Source organism: Coenobita brevimanus, chromosome 52 (assembly GCF_032717465.1).
Source record: "Coenobita brevimanus isolate Jiangsu-jjx chromosome 52, ASM3271746v2, whole genome shotgun sequence".
NCBI lineage: Eukaryota > Metazoa > Arthropoda > Malacostraca > Decapoda > Coenobitidae > Coenobita > Coenobita brevimanus.
The window spans coordinates 13,527,379-13,547,733 of NC_137005.1; positions in this window are offsets into that span (position 1 = coordinate 13,527,379).

The following is a 20,355-nucleotide window of genomic DNA, read 5'->3' on the forward strand; positions in this document are numbered from 1 at the left end:
GCTGATGGTATTTAAAAATATATATATCGTAAGAGTACTGGAAGTGGCCGACTGCGTTGATAATTGGGTCCTGTTTTGCGACGCCTTCCCTTCCTGTTTCCTTCTTTCTCTTCTCTGTTTTTAGCCATTTATTTCTCCTTCATCGTACCATTTTCTCCTCTCCTTCACTGATCTGCAACTTTAATTCTTACTTTGTGTTCTTTTTCTCATTCTGTCGTTTTCTTCACTGACTTTCTATAGTGTTCACCCCCTTTCTTCATTGTTTTCTCTCCTTCCGTCTATTCAGTCTTATTTTTTTCCCTCTTTCATCCTCCTCGTCATCCTCAGTCACCTTGTCCTATTTATCTGGATTGTCCTCGCCTTTCTGGATCCTGTTAGACCCGTCAGCCTGAGTGACAAGTGACTTCATTAAGCCCGCACTGTCAGCACGAAACAAACACCAGTTACACACGCCACGATGTAACCTGTAACCCCCCCCCTTCTCTCTCTCTCTCTCTCTCTCTCTCTCTCTCTCTGTACACAAACACACACACTAATATAGCACGCGAATATATCCACACGTCCAGTGTTAACACTTATTTTTTTTTTAATAACAGAACAGAGGAAGGAAAAACAAATGAATAAAAAAAAATATTCCATACACCAGATTACTAGTGTCCTCTGTTCATATAATACCTGTAACAGCTGGACTTGAATAGCTGTAGGTTGATGTTTGGAGGGAAACAACTCTGAGGAAACGAGTTCCAGAGAGAGGCAGTTCGGGGAATGAAAGAATTCTGATAGGCAGAAGTTCTGCAATATAGCTGAGTGACAGACCAGTCGTGAGCGCTACCAGATGCCGGTGTAGGACGAGGGAAGGCATGGAGAGGTGGCACCATGGACTCAAATTCGTCTGAGCATTTGCCATAAAAATATCTGTAATATAATGCAAGGGAGGCAACATTCCTTCTTACTTGTAGGGGAGGTAGTTTATTTGTAACGGCAGGGTTGTTAATAATTCTAACAGCTTTGTTCTGAATTTTGTCTAGTTGTTTTAATGCAACCTCTCCACATCCATTCCACAAGGGTGAGCAATATTCAGACTGAGAGCACACATGACTTGTAAATTATAGCTAACTGCTCGTCAGTGAAGTTACGGACTCTGTACAATAATCCAAGTTTCTTTGTGGTGGTTTTAGTAAGTGATCTAACATGAGAGGTCCAGCTGAAGGCACTGTTAAGTGAGACGCCGAGAATTTTAATACTTTTGGAGATGGGAATATTAGTAGCACTGAATGTAATATACGAATCTGGCACTATCTGTCTATTAGTAAATTGTATATATTTAGTTTTACTGAGACAAGGGTGTTTCGTCCCCATTCACTGATCGTAGATAGGTCTTGATTTATGGAGATGGCTGTACTGAGTTGAGAGGTAGTGATATTAGACTTTGTAAATGGGATCATTAATATGAACCAGGAACAGGGTTGGCACCAGAACTGGTCCCTGCAGCATACCGGCGTTAATTGAGGGGAAGTTGGAATATACATCTACTTTTACTCTTATTTTCTGTCACTGAGATATGAGGAAATCAAAGGAACAAAAGACGTTAGCCCATAGCAAGGGAAAAGCAGGGAAAAGTGCCATACTTTATCGAAAGCTTTAGAAATATCAAGGGCTACTGCATGAGTTTCTCCATGTAGGTCAATTGATTGATGGATGGTATGAGTTAGGAGACTGAGTATGTCAATGGTGGATCTTTCGTGGAGAAAACCATATTGTCTATCACTAATTAAGTTGTTGGATTCAAGATGTTTAACAATGTGCTTATTAACTAAAGTTTCAAATACTTTACCAGGAGAAGATGCGACAGCTATTGGTCTGTAATCAGAGGGGTCAGAGGAACTTCCTTTCTTTGGAATTGGGTGGATATTGGTTTCTTTCCATGATTTTGGGAATGAAGAAGTACGTATGCATAGTCTGAATAATTTAGCTAGAACAGAGGCAAGTTCAGGGAAACACTTTTTCAAAATAATTGGCGGAATTCCATCTGGGCCTGGAGCTTTGTTGGTGCGTAAATTGTCTAGGATGGATTTTATGTATCTTGTCTGTATTTTAAGTGAGGCAATTTCGGGAGAGTCAAGTTCTAGTACTGGGACATTGTGGCTGGTATCGTCTATGGTAGAATTTCTGGCAAATGTACTGGCAAAAATATATGCTTTCCCACGAGGGTCATTTGTAATATTGCCATCTCAAGATTTTAGTGGGGGAATGGATGATGACTCATATTACTGAAAGAATTAAAAGTTGACCAGAATATTCTATTCTCATTAGGGTTGTTAAGTAGTTTGTTCCTTGCTTTTGAAGAACGTTTGATTTAGCTAGATTTATTACAGCTTTTGAATGATTTCTAGCAATTTTAAACTGAGAGAGTGATTCAGATGTTTTTGATTTCAATGAAGAGTTATATGCTACTGACTTTTGGGCTGTTGCTCTGGCACAGTTGCCATCAAACCATTTTGGAGCGTTCGATCTTTTAGTGAGCTGTTGACTTGGTATGAATAAATCCATACCAGCTAGTATTAAGTCGCAAATGTGGGACTGGGTAGAACTGGGATCACTAGAGAAGAAAGACTGCCATTGAATATCAGCAAGATATTTTTTAATTCCATCCCAGTTTGCTCTATCAAAGTGCCATTGGGTCACCGTGACAGGTTCAGAACGGGGAGGTGTGGTGGGGTTAACTAATGAGGCTTTGGTGAGATTGTGGTCAGAGGATCCAAGTGGTGACATTACCTGTATCCTATATTGATCTGGATTATTTGTCAAGAATAAATCCAAGAGATGGGCATTATGGTCAGGATTATCAGGTATTCTGGTTGGTTGCTTTACCAACTGGGTGAGATTAAACGATTCTGCAAACAGCTCCCACTCTAGACCAGCATCGTCAGTCCTGGCAGAATGCAATAACCATTCAACATTATGTATGTTAAAATCGCCTAAAATGGTAATTTCGGTGCTAAGGGCAAGGTTACGGTTACTCAACTGTGTGGATATGGAATCAAATACACTGAGTTCCGAAGAAGCACTGGGGGAGCGATAGACTACACAGATATATTTGGTAATATTTTGACAATTTAGTTTATACAATGAGTAATCAAAACCGGATGAAGTGAAGTTTAAAATAGTGTCAACTGCATTTTGGGATTTGATATAATAACAGGTGCTGCCCTTGTCACGGAAGTTTGTGAGAAGATGATAACCGAGAGAACAGAATGGGGATATATCAGTAGAGGGTGAGATTTGTGATTCTGTGAGGAAAAGGGCCAAAGGGAATATGGACTGAAGGGAAAAATTAACTGAGTTTAAATTTGTGCTAAGGCCGCGGATGTTGGTGAAGAATAAGGCCACACTTTCACTTCTCTGCTGACGAGCATTACTGGGAATTGCAACAGTCGCTGCCGGCACAGTCTCTTGATGGAGACCGGGAGGACCCTGTGCTGCCAGCCCTACCCTGTCGGTGGTGGCAATCCGAGGTACCACCTCATTTGATAAAGAGTGAATAGAAGGTGTGATATGAGCATGTAGTGTGGTGTGGACAGTTGAAGGTAGAGGTACCCATCAGTATGATATGTTAGATTAGACTCTCAACGTACATATGAGCACAACGAATCGATGATATATTCCACAGTTATGAGGAATAGATGAAATAGACATGTTGCCATCGTAATTGAGAATCGTAATCATGGGAACTGATCCTACATACTGTAAGGAGTCGTAATTACTGTATTCTGTTGTTTGGTGAGATAAAAGAATCGAAACTGATATCATTACAATGAGAATCGTAGCTGAGATAACAATAATTACTGGGCATATACCGGAACATATACTGTACTACATGCCTAACGCCCATAAAGAAACTATAGTCGATTTCACAACAAAGAGAATATATATAATTATGATAGCAGCATCACATGAGTGATTACCATATCCTTATCACATATCACCTAGTCCACATACAGTTACCTCTCAACTAACACGAGTTTATAAAACGTGTTTTCGTTTTCACACGAGCAAATATTTAAGGATATATGTTTAGCGAACAAGGGTTTCTCAATTTAACGCGACTTTACACGTACGTGATGGTTTCAAATTAGCCGCGAGCCTTGGACAGTCCCGAGCTGGTAGACAGTGTGTGGCAGTTTATGCATAAACACAATTTTTTATTTGTCTGTTGCTTAAACTGGTTATATTCGAACTATAATATTCGAAAATGAAGTTTGGCCCCATTCTGAGCAATTTGGCTCATTTTCGGACAAAATTTGCCCAGGAAAGTGATGGTAGATCTAAATTGTTACAACTTAATGCTGCAGAACAGAAAGAAGAAACCCACTCAGACCAAGATAGAGCAGTTCTTTATGAAGAAGACAGAAAACTTAAGGGAGTTATTTTCATCACCAGTAGCACGGGAGTCAGGGGAAGAGGAAGAGGAAGGACAGCAGAGCGAGGAGGGACAACAAATTTAGGGTGGGGAGCGGCGGGAGGTGGGGTACAGGGGTAAGGAGGGACAGCAGCAGACGACGAGTGATGCATAGATGAAGTGAGGCTGTGTTGTTATTGCTTGTGACCTACTTACTGTAATGAAAATGTTGCTTTTACTGTAGTGTTTTTATGACCTACTAATGCATTAATAATGTTGAGGAACTTTCACAATGCCGTGGATGAAGCAGAATTGAAAGAGAATCCACGTAAAAAACGAAAACAGTATGTATTTCGGGAGAAGTACACAACGCTTCGGCCCAACTAGGGCTGAAATGTTGTTTATTTCTCCCCAGATATACTGTTTTTGTTTTTTACATTGATTTTCCTTCAAATTAATATTGTTGCTTTTAAGTTTAGAGTAGCATAACTCCCCAAATGGATAGACTTTCCCAGAGTCCAGGAACGTAACCCCAAATATTACCATTGTTTCTTATGGGAAAATTATGTTTAAAAAACGTCTTTTTAACTAACGCGACCTCTCCAGGAACCTAACCCTCGCGTTATTTGAGAGGTTACTGTACTTTTACAAACAACATACCCCCCACACACATACACATGATAAACCCCCGTCACCCATCATGCACTCAAGAACTGTGCTTCTGTGCTTACACCCTGCCTAGGCAAACTCTTTCGCCTTTGTCTGTCAACTTGTACCTTTCCTTCTTGCTGGAAGTTTGCTCTCATTCAGCCAGTCTCAAAGAAGGGTGACCACTCCCAACCCTCCAACTATCGTCCAATTGCTTCAACGTCCTGTATTTCAAAAGTTTTCGAGTCAATTCTCAATAGAAAAATTTTAAGGCATCTTTCCTATCAGAACCTTCTTTCCGATCGTCAGTACAAGTTCCGTCAGGGACGCTACACTGGCGATCTTCCCACCTACCTTTCAGACTCCTGGTCATCCTCCTTTCGGGACTTTGGCGAAAGCTTTGCCATTGCACTTGACATCTCAAAGGCTTTCGATCGAGTCTGGCATAAATCTTTAATTTCCAAACTGCCCTCCTACGGTTTCTATCCTTCTATCTGTGTCTTCATCTCTAGCTTTCTTTCTGGTCGTTCTATAGCCACTGTTGTAGACGGCCATCGTTCTTCTCCTAGATATATCAACAGTGATGTTCCTCAGGGCTCTGTCCTATCACCAACTCTCTTCCTTTTATTCATCAATGATCTTCTAAGCTGTACATCTAACCCTATCCACTCATACGCTGATGACTCCACCCTTCACTTTTCCATTAGGTTCCCGCAACGCCCATCTCAACAGTTACTTCAACAAACAAGGGATGAGGCTATGGCACACCTAATGTCTGACTTGGCTCGGATCTCTGACTGGGGTAATAATAATATGGTTGTTTTTAATGCATCTAAGACTCAGTTCTTACACCTATCAACCCGACAAAATCTTCCACAGGTATACCCACTAATGTTTAATAATATTCAGCTTAATCCTGCATCATCCTTGAACATGCTTGGGGTTTCATTTTCTCGGGACTTATCTTGGAAAGATCATATTACATCTCTTGTAAAATCTGCTTCCAAGAGATTGGGTGTGTTAAGCCGACTCCGCTCTTTCTTTACCCCTGCACAATTGTTGACTCTATACAGAGGTTTTATCCGCCCCTGTGTGGAGTACAACTCTCATGTGTGGGGAGACTCCCCACATACAGCTCTTCTCAATAGGGTGGAGTCAAAGGCTTTTCGTCTCATTAACTCTCCTCCTCTTACTGACTCCCTTCATCCTCTGTCTCTTCGCCACACTGTTGCATCTTTATCTCTTTTCTATCGCTACTTTAATGGTCACTGCTCCTCTGAACTGTCTGCTTGCATTCCTCCACCTCTACGACGGGCGCGTAGCATCCGTCTGGCAGTAAACTCTCATCCCTATTCTGTCCAACTCTCTAATGCAAGAGTTAACTGTTACTCCCAGTCTTTCATTTATGCAACAGGTCAACTCTGGAACTGTCTCCCTCTGTCTGTATTTCCTGCTGCCTATGATCTCCAGTGTTTCAAACGCAGTGTGTCCAGGCATCTCAAAATGATCGGATCTTGAATTTGGCTCTCTATTGTATTTTGTTTTTCTCTTGGAGGGAACTGTTACTGCGGGCTCATGGCCTTTGGTTCCCTCTTCCTCGCATAAAAAAAAAAAAAAACATACAGTAAATATACCTCGGGATACACCGGCACCAAATACCAAATTTAATTATGACTGCGAAATCTCTGACCTTGCCTCATTGGGTTTTAATTGTACCGGGAAAAAAACTAATTATTTTTGCCTGTAATGGCGGAGATGGTGGTGATAATGGTGGTATGGTAACTTTGGCCAACAATACCACTATTATGACTAAGCCAACCTCTAATACCATTTAAGAGAATAACCATAGCTACAACCACATGCTACCACCACAATATTCCAGACACAAAGCTACCATCAAAATATCACTAACATACTACCACTCACCCCCCCCCCTCCACAACCATTATCACCACAGCCACAAGAAACAACACTATACCAGCATTCCACTGACACCATATAACCACAGCTCCACCACCATCACCATACAAACCATAACCTTTACACAGATTTACCACCACAAGCACTAGCACTACAGCCCAGCACATACTGACAACCACAGTCACACTCATTATGTTGCACCTGACCTCACTCACTATTCAGGCTATTATCCCACTAGTGCGGTCAGTCTCATTTAGAGTGATGGATGGAGCACGAATAAATAGGCAGACAAATATTCATAATTTTGTACAGATAGGTAAATATACACCAACCGAAGCATCTCAGAGGAACAGTTTACCACCCAAGTCATGGTTTTCTCCTGTAGAAAGACAGAGGAAAGGTGATAGACTGACAGCTAGACAGGACGTGTGGATAGATAAATACGCCTACCTAAACTGCCTAGGAGTAGACTGTAGCACCAGTCGAGCAGGGCGGTACTCCCAAGGTAGATGGAAAGCTGATGACAGGGAGAGATGGAGCTCCCGTTTCATAAGCCCTCGGAACTAGTTCCTGACCATCCCTTTTTGCTGGACTTTTTCAATGATTCTGTAGCACAGAAAGTAGGCCAGCATGCTCTCCAGTGCAAGTTTCTCTGTCAAAACCAAACTACATGCACGCTACACTCTACACTTGCTTTTACAAAATTAAGAAAAAAAATGGCGACAAACTGCGTAGCCTCGGAGTCCTCAGGAGGGGGTGGGGGCATATGCCTTCACCGTCTGCCTCTCTCCCGGTGACGACACAACGAGCTGCCTGGAACCATCTTCTGACTCACTTCATCATTTCTGCAACATTCGCAGGCTTTCTTCTAACTTTCTCTGTGTTGAGCACCACCTCTCCTCCTCTAAACCTCACCTTCTCTTCCTAACTGAGACTCAGCTGTCTGCGGCAACTGACAGCAAACCCTTTTCTGTATCCTCCTACTTTCTCTATACTCATTTCAAAGCCAAAGGTGGCTGGTGTGTATATGTATGCAACGACTTATCTTTCTGTTGTGTTCCTGAACTTGATTCTTCTGAATTCTCTACTCTCTGGCTTCGGCTTTCCTGTCATTCTCTGACTAAATATACCTGTGCTGTTTACTTATCCCCTAATTCTATTGACTAATAAAAATTCTTCGACCATCTTACTTCTATGATGGAACATATCCTATCCGTTTCTCCTTTCTCTGAAATCTCCATTCTAGAAGATTTCAATGTTCACCACCATCTTTGGCTCTCCTCTCCTTTCACTGATCCACCTGTTGAACTAGCTGACATCTTTTCTATCCTTAATGACCTAAAGAAGCTTGTGCAGCACCCTACCCGTATCCCTGACTGCCTTGGAGAGAGTTCCAACATACTTGACCTGTTCTTTACAGCTAATTCTTCTGCTTACACTGTTAATCTTTTCTCTCCGTTGGGCTCCTCCCATCACAAGCTTATCACCTTAACCTCTTCTATTGCTCCTGTACGGCCTGAGGTGTGGACCCTCCAAAGGAATGCCAGTTGTGGCACTTTGGAGCTGCTGATTGGAAGGCCCTCAGACAGTACTTTTTTTATTTTCCCTGGAATGATTATTGCCTCTTTGGCCAGGAGCCATCTGAGTGTGCCTTGCGCATTGCAAAGGTTTTTCTCTTGGGCTTGGAAGCATACATTCTTTTCTCATATCCTTTGACTAATGCAAGAAAGACTTGGCTTTATCACGCTTGTTCTAATGCTGTCCACAATAAGGAGAGGGCCTATAAGAGGTGCAGGAGCCAACCCACCCCTGAATCACATCTTTTTCATGTTTCTGCCTGGAATCGTGCTAAGTCTGTTCTTCACTCTGCTAAAAAAAATTCGTCCTTACTAAATGTTCTCAACTCTCAAACTCAAATTCTTCCTGCTCCTTCTGGCAACTTGCCAAAAACCTTTCTAACAACTTTACCTCATCATCCTTCCCTCCTCTTTTCTACACTGATGGCTCTGAAGCTATTTCTTCTATTGATAAAGCGGATCTCTTCGCTCAGACTTTCTCCTCCGATTCCACTTTAGGCGAGTCCTATGGTGTTCCTCCGTCACTTCCCCCCTCTGACTTCCTCATGGCTGACATTAAAAATTTCTTCAGTTGATGTATTTTCTGCCATCACTGGCCTCAATACTGACAAGGCATATGGGCCTGATGGGGTCCCTTCTGTTGTCCTCATGAACTGTGCTTTTGTGCTTACACCCCGCCTAGGTAGACTCTTTCGCCTTTTTTTAATCAACTTGTACCTTTCCTTCTTGCTGGAACTTTGCTTTCATTCAGCCAGTCCCAAAGAAGGGTGACCATTCCCAACCTTCTAAATATCGCCCAGTTGCTTTAACATCCAGTGCCTCAAAAGTTTTCGAATCTCTTCTTAACAGAAAAATTTTGAAGCCTCGTTCCTATTACTACCTTCTCTCAGATCGTCAGTATGGGTTCCGTCAGGGACACTCCACTGGCGACCTTCTCGCCTACCTTTCACACTCCTGGTCGTCCTCCTTTCGGGACTTTGGCGAAAGATTTGCCATTGCACTTGACATCTCAAATGCTTTCGATTGAGTCTGGCATAAATCTATAATTTCCTAACTCCCCTCTTACGGTTTCTAACTTTCTATCTGTGCCTTCATCTATAGCTTTCTTTCTGATCGTTCTTCTTGATCTGTCAACAGTGGTGTTCCTCAGGGCTCTTTCCTATCACCAACTCTCTTCCCTTTATTCATCAGTGACCTTCTAAGCTGTACATCTAACCCTATCCACTCAGACGCTGATAGTTCCACCCTTCACCTTTCCATTCGGTTCCCGAAACGTCCATCTCAGCAGTTACTTCAACAAACAAGGCATGAGGATATGGCACACCTAATGTCTGACTTGGCTCGTATCTCTAAGTGGGGTAAAAGTATTTTTTTTGTTTTGTTTAATGCATCAAAGACTCAGTTCCTACACCTTTGAACCTTACAAAATCTTCCATAGGAGTACCCACTAATGGATAGTAATGTCAAGCTCAATCCTGCATCATCTTTGAGCATGCTTGGGGTTTCATTCTCTCTTGACTTATCTTGGAAAGATCATACTACATCTCTTGTAAAATCTGCTTCCAAGAGATTAGGTGTGGTATGCCAACTCCGAACCTTCTTTACCCCTGCACAGATGTTCACTATACTGTGTACGCGTTTTATTCCCCCCTGTGAAGAGTACATCTCACATGTGCACTGAGGCTCCCAACACACAGCCCTTCTCAATAGGTTGGAGTCAAAGGCTTTTCGTCTCATTAGTTCTCCTCCTCCTACTGGCTCACTTCAACCTCAGTCTTCTCGCCGCACTGTTGCACCATTATCTCTTTTTTATCGCTACTTGAATGGTCACTGCTACTCTGAACTGTGTGTTTGCATCCCTTCACCTCTACGACGGGCACGTAGCACCCGTCTGTCAACAAACTCTCATCCCTTTATCCAACTATGTAATGCAAGAGTTAACCGTTACTCCCAGTCCTTCATTTATGCAACAGGTCAATTAAGGAAATGTCTCTCTCTGTATTACCTGCTTCCTATGATCGCCAGTCTTTTAAACGCAGTGTGTCCAGGCATCTCGAAATGAACGGATCTTGAATTTGGCTCTCTCTTTTTTTTTTTCTTTTTTTTTCTTGGAAGGAATAGTTTGTGGTCTCAGCCTTTGGTTCCTTCTTTCTTGCATAAAAAAAGAGATAGGAACTTTCACAGTTTTACAGAGAAATAAATAGCCACTCATAGATAGATAGATAGATGGATAGATAGACAGCCATATAGATAAACAGATACATAATATGACAGATAGACAGACAGATAAACAGACAAATTGCTAATGTATTCGAAGACTTCCTAATTATCATCACAAACATTTTTTTGCAGCTACAACTACCGGTATATTTTTCCTGAGGGATATTTATGAAGCTGTTCATATCAGGCTGCCCAATAGCAGGTGGCGGAATATAATGGAAACTAATTGAGGTTGTGGTTGAAAAATGGCGGCGGCCTTTGTTTGTGTGTGTGTGTGTGTGTGTGTGTGTGTGTGTGTGTGTGTATGGTGACACGATTCGCAGCACGTTTGGAAAAATCGAGTGAATTAAAATACCCCAATTACCTTATGTTTCAATGGCATCGCTCTCATCCTCTTTCCATACAGATGTTTACATTTTTTTTAAAGTCTTTATATAATAACTTGATCTTGTATGATTCTATTAAAATCAGATATCTTAAATCAGTTTGGGCGAAGCTCATAGCAGTTGATAAAAATACTTACACATTCATCACGATTTCTGATCCCATTCACTCGAGGAGAGACCCTTCGTAACGAAGATTGTAAAAAATTATACAAACTGAGTGAGGTTAATAAAGTTGGTAACGTATAACCATATATTTACGGTACGTTTATTTTTCTACTCAGTACATGCCTGAATGTTTTTATTGACCACGTTTTCATGTAATGTAAGCTCACAACGTTCGGTTAAATGAAACGATATTGTACTGTAAAGTACAGGTTAATTTACAGAACTGACCAGACTGCTTATGATAATTCAGTAGGCGAGATATTCAGAATATTTTCAAATCCATTTGACTTAAACCAATGCTATGAATGGATGTCAGTTTCTCGTGATCACCCCTTACAGAATCCGACGTCAGTCTGTAGATAGATGTACTGGTAGACTTAAGGGAAGAGATATAGACTGACAAAACTAGTCATTGAAATACCTTTCTGGCGGCATGCATATTATTCAGCAATATATAGGCTAATGCAGGACGTAAAAATGTCAGTCTGTTATATGACGCAATTGTCACTCCTTCCTCATCGCACACTTCACGTTGACATACCACACTTTAAAAAACACTGCACATGGCCATACTTCAAACTGACCAACATTATAAGCATGTAACATTCCCGTACTTCTCACTCACCATACTACAGTAAAATATCTCACCTCCCGTCATCAACTGCACAATGACATTTCTGATAATCTGTATATTGTATAGTGATAACGCATGTTGCTGAATAATGAGTCATTTCTTATAACACAACATTCACAGCCAGACTTTTGCACTGGAAATTTCTGATAATAGCTGAGTGAAAACGATGTGGTTGACATTTGATAGGGCATAAAGAATCGAGGTTTTCGGTAACGTGAAATTTCGTATCAGACCTTGCAGAATACAAAGGCTGGAAGAAGCTGTGAATAGATTAAACAAGAGAGTAGTTACACACACACACACACACACACACACACACACACACACACACACACACACACACACACACACACACACACACACACACACACACACACACACACACACACACACACACACACACACACACACACACACACACACACACACACTCATTCTCTCTCTCTCTCTCTCTCTCTCTCTCTCTCCAGCATCATCTGTTTGTCGAACTTTATCACAATACCTAACGTAACCTGCATTTTATCACACTGATGGGATGCTTCTATGATGCGAGCAAAGTTGAGGGTGGCGGGGGAAGAGTGGGTCCACGAAAAACACAGCCAGGCATTGTTCAATATGTGAAAAAAACAGAGTATGCAAGCCGATAAGTAAAAGCATTGAAAACAGACTGAAACAGACGGATGAATTACGACTGGAGAGGCGTGTGTAATGTATTGTACCTCACTATTGAACTGTCAGTCCGCGGAACGCTTTTACCACACAGACGTACAAGAATAACTTATATAGCCATAGTACTGAACATCAATGTCAAGGTGAATATTGATATATGTAGAGTGATGCTGTTATTTCGAAATAGATATATCGCTTAATTCACAAGGTACTGTGTTTGTAGTTCAACTGTTCTTTTTTTTTTTTCCTTATATTCCCCCTGTAATGCACCTAACCCATTTAGTAAAAATTGAGCTGGATGATGATGATAGTGAAGATGATGATCATTCTTTCTTTTCTCATTCTCGAGTCGACTTGGTTTCTACACAACGACTTTGTTGACCATTTCATCATCTCTATCTATCTATCTATAGCCCGACGCCCTAATCCCGCAAAGGGTGGCCGCAGACAAAACGCCTCCAAGTCACTCTGTCACCCACCATTTGACTCCCCTCCCCCCAGATCACCCCCCCCTCCCTCATATACCTCTCAACTCCATCCCTCCACCTCATCCTCGGTCTACCCCTCCCTCTCCCTCCCTCCACCTCACCTACATACACCCTCTTAGTCAGTCTTTCATTCTCCATCCTCTCCACATGTCCAAACCACCTCAGTGTATTTCTCCTAATCTTTTCAACCACATCCACATCTACCCCACAACGTTCCTTCACTTCTTCATTCGTCAACCTGTCCCTCCACGTCACTCCACATGCTCCTCTCAAGTAACTCATTTCATCATGAAAATATTTATTCCACTTTTTCCGTACTACCTCCAGCAAGTTTTATTGAACTCTGGAGAGACCTTTCGAATCTGAAGGTTTAAATATAACTTTCAGTACCCCTTTCAGTAAGACTTGTCTTCTTAACGGTAAGTGAATTTCGGCGCTATATATATATATATATATATATATATATATATATATATATATATATATAGTATATATACAGTATATATATATATATATATATATATATATATATATATATATATATATATATATATATATATAAATATATATATATATATATATATATATATATATATATATATATATATATATATATATATATATATATATATATATATATATATACCTCCCGAGGCTTGCTTAACCCCTTAACCGTGGGGCGTCACCTTCGTGATGCTCAGGCGCAATGGATCATACCGTGGGGCGTAACTTTTGCGATTCTGTGTTATTTTGAATTCTCCTGGGCTTTCAAGTGGTGGCTTGTATCATCTATCAGTACTGCTGGTGTCCAACGATAGTCAGCACTGCTAATGTCATCTGTACTCCCATCCATTGTTGACAGTTTAGCTATTTATCCCCGTTCTTGACTCCCCTCCCTACCTCCCCTCCATTACCCTCTCCTCTCGCCTGCCCGGCCGTGCTGCGCTAAGCAAATCTTCCACGGAATTTTCCACTTATTTCATCCATTGAAATAAGCCCTATGCCCTATTCTTTTACAAAATAATATATGCCAAAAAAAAATAAATAAATAAGGTAACTGATAGTGCCATACACCTGGAGTTGGCTAATTATCACCTGGCAACACCTCACGTGCACTTGTTCGCTAATTTTCCCTGGTAATTTCCCCTTGAAATATGCCGTATAATCTATTCTCTTAATAAAAATATATATAAGAAAGGAAAGAAGCCTAAGTGATATTTACATTCACCTGGAACTATTTCCTACCAATCATTTCACAGCATATAAATTAGCAGCTGTCACCTCACTGACGTTGTCAACCCCTGGTGGCCCCATATCCGCCTGTCATTTCGTTCAGTGTTGTTTCTTGAGATGAAAGCATGTAGCACTCGAGCCCCTCCATTTCCGCCGCTTCTAGAGGGCCCTGTGACCTCTACCCCTACTAAACCTCGTGTGGGAAGGGGTAAAGAACTAAATAACTGCTGTGGAGCGTGAATTGGCTAATTTATCCATGATAATGATGGACAGTGACTACAATCTTTCTGGTGAATCGTGTGATGAGCCAGTGGAGGAAATGGTGATAAACAACGAGTGCTTCAGTGTCCCAGGTTCATCCTGGCTCCAAGGGAATGGAGCCCTTAGTTACTGGAAGTGACAGTGTATAACATAGTGTAAATAAAATAGAAATGTAAATAATTACTAGTATAAGAATATGAGTACAAATACTTGGAGTAATGACGGTCAGAGCTTTGCTCTCTACGCTAGTTTACTGAATGAGAAAGTTGCCTGGAGTGAAAATAAATTACTATTACTGAAGGAAACTTATGGATAAATACTGTATATACCGTATATATATATAAGTGTAATAAAGTTATAGGAATATAAAGTGTGAGTGTGTTTATGAATAATAAATGACAGAATACCAGCGGGGAACGAGTGCAAGTGGGAAGCTCGTATGCGCTCGTAATTTTCATTGCTTTCACAGTGTTTTTTTTCTTGTGTATGGATTCCAAACTACTTGAAAATCATAGAATAGTGTTTCTAGTGATAATATCAGGCGGTGGTAATCATATTACGGGGTGTCGGGAAGTGTAAAGTGGAGAATTCGTTACCCAACTTCAGAAGTCTCCACAAGTCCTACGGTACTCGAAGAAGGCTCAACAAAGATCCCAGGAGAAAGCTGAAGGTATGTGCCATAAGCACATTTAATTATATTATTCTAGGACTAATAACTGATTTTTGGCAAATATTTTAAAAAAGTCAGTCGGAGCACGAATATCCACGCGGGACACGCAAGGAGTGCAAAAACGACCGCGGTGTAGGGGTGAAGACAGAAAGTGTATTGCAAGCGTACTGGACAGCGGCCTTAATGAAAGAGAAATAATACCTGTAGGGAAGAGGTCCGGTAGATGCATTAATGGTAGCTGCTGCCCCTGCTCCTTCATCTGCACACTCATTTCCCCCTGGAGTCTATCATGGGCATTCATACAGCAAAATGAGACTCTCTGGCAATAACGGTCCAGGAGAAGCTTTTCTAAAATTTCCCATACTAAGAGGTGGAGAGTGCAAAGATGATCTATTACAGACACGACTGACCTGGAGTTGCTAAGAACAGTAAAACTAATGGTCTCATAGGTAAGGATAGGTTGGAGGGCCATCAGGAATGACTGAGAGCTCACTAGAAAAAAAAGCTGAGGAGGGGAACTTACCACTCCAGCTAAATTCAAGAAAGACGACACCAAATCTAGTGCTAGCATCAGATTTGGAGCCAATGGTAAAAAACGGAGACAGACCTAGTATGGAGGGCAACGTGATCTCAAAACTGTGTATGACTTACCATGTGCCATACTACAGCCTTAGGGGCCATGATGTGGAAAAACAAATGTTCCTACACTCAAGAGTAGATGTCAGTCATGACTCCCGCTGCCCTAAAACCAAACGAATGAGGAATGAGTGGAAGGAGGTCATAAAATGAGTGCTGGACATAACAAAAACACAGTCATGTGTTGGGGTCTCAGAAAGCCTGTGGAGTCTGTATGGGCACAATGCTATATGGATCTTTTGCTGTAGCTCCATCCCCATTATCCCTACATTCACAAACTGGCTTGGAACAAGAAAAGTATGAAATGCCCCTGTAGCCAGATAACGCCTGAGTTACATAGTCTACAGAGTCTAAGATACGCAACTGGGAAAGGGTAGCTGAGGAGCATACCTCCTCGAAATGAATGGATCTTGAATTTGGCTCTCTGTTAACTTGTTTTTGCTTTTTCTTGGAGGAAACAATTCACGGGCTCCTGGCCTCTGCTTCATTCTTCCTTGCATAAAAAGAGGACTCAAGATTGTGAAAATCATAGCTTGATGAAGCAGGAGGAGGGTATATCTGTCAGCAGCCCATCTAGTATGGGTCAGAAACTTTATAAGGTTCAGTAATTCCAGGCACGAAGGCATAATCTGCTCTAAATGTGGAACCCACGTAAGGCGTGGGTCTTAGGTGAGGCCTAAAAACATCGCCTCCTCCATACAAGCAGTTCTTTGGCCATTTAATAACAAACCTGGGTTAGATTGAAATCAGTCTTATCTTCTGAGTCCAGGTAAAAGCCTGGATTATGACAAGACTCCTGAGCCCAGGTAAAAGCCTGGCTTATTACAAGACTTCTGAGCCCAGGTAAAAGCCTGGCTTATTACATGACTTCTGAGCCCAGGTAAAAGCCTGGCTTATTTCAAGACTTCTGAGCCCAGATAAAAGCCTGGCTTACTACAACGCTTCTGAGCCCATGTAAAAGTTTGGCTTATTACGAGTTACAGTCGGCGCTCTGCCACCGACAGCTGATGCAGGAATATCGACAGAAATTCGACAGGTGTTATATAGATGGGTCATTTCATCATGGAAGCCAGAACAAATGTATCTTACTCAATTCATCATACAGTAGTTACCAGTACCACAGCTACTACAATTGTGTAACCTGACAACAACAACAACTGTTTACCCGTCTCCGCCCCGGAGGGGCTGGGGGACGGGTATTGTTTTCACTCGGTTTGTTTGTTTGTCCTTCTGACTGTTAACGGCTTAACGCCAAAACTATTGGTGCAAGTCTGACTAAAATTACAATGATGATGAGCTTTGACCTCCTGATCACCTGATATAATTTTGGGCCAAATTAGGCCAAGACCCTGGCTGTAGGCCCAAAATGTGTAAAAAAAAAAATAATAAAACACGGAGACGGGCAAAAATCGTTTTTTTCTGCATAACTACCTTCAAATTCGTAATATCAACATGAAACCAAAATCTAAAGGTGCATCTTTCAAATCTGCATCTTACAACATACATCATTCCGTCAGGGGGGTCACCCCCTAGTTAGCGGTAGGGGGGTTAATGTCTGGTGGGTTGGGCCTTAGATTTCAAATGGCCATAAAGTCGTCAATTTTCACCCGATTTACTCCAAACTTGATATGCGACGTCTTTGACTAGATCTCCTGTTGTGTTTATACTTCAGCACCAAAATGACTGCTTTGGACGGGTTTGCTATGCCTTGGGACCGCTTCTTGTTTCACGATGGCTGCTACAAAAATACGACGATTAATACTAAATTACCCCAACTACCACCATCAAATAGTATTTTTGGCAGGAGCGCCTTCATACAGCAAAAACTATTACAACTATCTTTAAACAGGAACAATAACCAGCACAGTTAATACTAAACAAATGGAACTACCACAGCTACCACCATCCAGCAACAAAACCAATACCACAACTCCCACCATTTAGCAACGTAACCTCAAACAACTACACCATCCAGCAACAAAAAGCAATACAACTATCATTGACCACCACGACAACTGTCACCATTAACCACAGCACCACACCAACATACCACTAATCATCACACCCACTACACTCGTCACAGAAAAAGGGCAGGTCAATATTTCACTCTTGAGCTAGTTTCCTTCCTCTCTTCCCTTCCCCCCTCTAAGTTTTCTCTTTGTCCGTACTCCTTCCATATCTCCCTGTTCGATGTCTCTGTCTCTGTCTCTGTCTCTCTCTCTCTCTGTCTCTGTCTCTGTCTCTCTCTCTCTCTCTCTCTCTCTCTCTCTCTCTCTCTCTCTCTCTCTCTCAGTAATGCACCTCCCTTCCTATTCATACTTATTTCTCACTCTTTCTCATTTATTCTATATTCTTCATCCCAATGCTTCTCTTGAATCTCACACTTATTATTTTCGTTTCTCTCTCCCCTGACATCTTCTTTCTCTCCCATTTCTTTCTATTTTATCTTAATTTGTCTCATTTTTACCCACGTTTTTTCTTCATTTCATTTCTCACCTACGTGCTGCCTCCTCTTTCGTTCTCTTCCTCCTCTATATTTCTCGTTCCTGTTATTCTCATCTGGTTTGTTTCCTCTGTGTTTAAAACTCTCTGCAACCCATCCCCCTACCCTCATTCCCTCTCTCTCTCTCTCTCTCTCTCTCTCTCTCTCTCTCTCTCATACTGAACTGAATAATGGATTCCCAGCGCTAGGTATGAAAAACCATGTGCCAGTAGTCCAGAGCAAAGATATGACTATAGTCGCGGCGCACGACTCTGAGATTGTCATTATCGTACCCTGGCAACGTACCATTCAAAAGTGCGTCCGATTTCGTATATACACGAATAATATTATTATGCACGAATATATTATAAACGAATAATATTATACACGAACATATTATACACGGATCACATGCGTCTCATATTATACATGAAATCAGATGCACTTTGAACAGTAGGTTGCCAGGGCGCGATAATAACCTCAGAGTCGCGCGCCGCGTCTATACCAGTAGAACATGAACGGGAAATGAGTAAAAGGGAATGCAAGACTCGATGTTGATAAAATTGGCGTTGACAGACACGACACTGGTTGAGTCAAAGTTGACAAAGTTGTGTTGACTGATTCGGCGTTGGTAGGATTAGCGTTGGTAGTCTTGGCGAGCTTGACCCTTCCACAAAAAAGAGGAAGGGTCGAAGTCACTGTGAGGTTCTAAAACTATGGATACCATAAAACCGAATGACCAACATGATAGGGTAAACTAGGCCGGAGGAATGGATATGACAAGAAGAGCGTGGACACAAGAGAGAAAGATGACAGTAAGGAGAGAAAGACTGGTGAAAAAACGCCTCTTTTAGTCGTCTCTTACGACAAGCAGTGATAGCCTGCTGGAGAAATTATTACCCCTTCCCTCCCTAGGGGGGATGTTTATAGGATTGCTGGATGGAAGACCAATCTGTGCAAGTTCAAAATACCCAGTCATAAGGATTCATGTAGGTGATACTTTTTCTTAACGAGTTCATTAGTGACTTGAGGAGTCTATAGTGTATGTTTTTACCAAATCTCATTTAGTCTATCCAGATATACATAATTACGATAATTTTGTTACTCTTTCGGGAGCAGGACAAATTTAGTTCCACCAGCAAGGTAGTAGACGACACAATGAAAGTATGCTCTTGTATGTGTAAAGTTATAAATTGAATTAATTTATGGATTCCTAACGCCAGTTATCAAAGACAATATGGCACTAATTCAAAGAAAAATATATGACTAGTAAAGGAACAGAAACAAGGACAGGAGAAGTAGAAAAGATTTTGGTGTATAAGTGGTTTTGGCGTAGAAATGGTTTTGGCTTAAAAATGGTCTTGTCGTTGACCTGGTCTTGCCATTAAAGTGGTCCTGGCGTTGAAGTGATTTTGGCGTGGAAGTGGTACTAGCAATGAAGTGATTTTGGCGTGGAAGCGGTACAGGCATTGAAGCGGTACAGGCATTGAAGCGGTACAGGCATTGAAGTGGCCATGGTGTTAGAGTGGTCTTGATTTTGGAATGGTCTCGGCATTAGAGTGGTCTTGGCGTGGAAGTGCTCTTGGCGTGGAATTGGTCATGGCGTAAAAGTGGTTATAGGTGTTGTAGTGATTTTGACGCTGAAGGGGTCTATATCTGTCTATCTGTCTATCTATTTCTCTCTCTCTCTCTCTCTCTCTCTCTCTTTATGTTTCCGTATGACGTCCAAAATAGACATCATTTTAAAACTAAGAGGAGTGGACCCCATCAACTCCTCCCCACTGCCCCGACCACACCTCTAGTGCCGCAGTGAAGTAATGAAATGAACCTTGAAGGAGAGGAATAAACGCATGAGGCGTAAAAAGGTTTATGAACTCATTACGGAAGTGAAGGGCAGGGCAGAGAGGGTGACTGCAGGCCTTTAGTAGAAAACGGGGGTAAGAAAAGATAAAGGAGGAATAAAAGCG